Source organism: Alligator sinensis, unplaced genomic scaffold (assembly GCF_000455745.1).
Source record: "Alligator sinensis unplaced genomic scaffold, ASM45574v1 scaffold93_2, whole genome shotgun sequence".
Taxonomy (NCBI): domain Eukaryota; kingdom Metazoa; phylum Chordata; order Crocodylia; family Alligatoridae; genus Alligator; species Alligator sinensis.
This window is the reverse complement of record NW_005841854.1, coordinates 3,315,984-3,316,696: the sequence shown is the minus strand read 5'-3', so window position 1 is coordinate 3,316,696 and position 713 is coordinate 3,315,984. Positions and strand designations below refer to the sequence as shown.

Sequence of the window (713 nt, the reverse complement as noted above, 5' to 3'; positions counted from 1 at the left end):
AGAAGGGCGATCTGCCCTTCGGGGACGGCTGCCGGTGGGCTGTGGCTGCAGATTTGGCCTCTGTGTGACACTCCTGCCATGTGTGCCTCCTGCCCAGTCATCTGGGCAGCTATCGCCCAGGAGGTGTTCTGGGTGTGGTGGCCTGCTTTGAACTGTCAAAGGAGGCCAGCAACAGCCAGCTGGGTCCAAGGTGCCAACTCTGAGCAGGAAGGGTCCTGCCACTGGCCTCCCTAGCTTGAATTCTGGTGTTCCTTATTGGAAACTGAAAAATCCCTGATAAAAAAATCCCAGTCACTCTGTAAAATACCCCAGAATCCATGTTCCTCCACAATTAAAACAAAAGACCACTATAAAAAGTGAGAGAGAGATCAGTTGGTCAATGTTTTATTGATATATCTACAGTGTTAAAGCAATTTGGAAGACAACCAGCGTCTCTATCATAATAATAAAATGAACTCTAAATACATGTGTAATGAATTCATGAATACATGAATATATATTTCTCTGCCCCCCCCCCTCCCCAGGGCTGCAGCCCCCCCAACAGAAATAAAAAAAAGGAAAAAAAAAGGAAAAATAAAAAGCCTCTACTCACCCTAGAAGCAGGGGCTGTGGGGGCTCTGGGGCCTCCTGGAAAAGCCCCCCTCCCACCCCCCCAGGCAGCACAGGGCAGAAGAGCCCTGGCTGGGGCTGTCCCCTGCCCTGTGCTGTGCGGG

General features: G+C 50.6%; 1 protein-coding gene across 17 annotated transcripts in view; it reads right to left on the bottom strand.

Moving 5' to 3' along the window:
* RYR2 (ryanodine receptor 2) overlaps positions 1-713 on the bottom strand; it is an 847,904-nt gene that overhangs the window by 132,254 nt on the left and 714,937 nt on the right. The gene's annotated exons all lie outside the window — the stretch shown is intronic.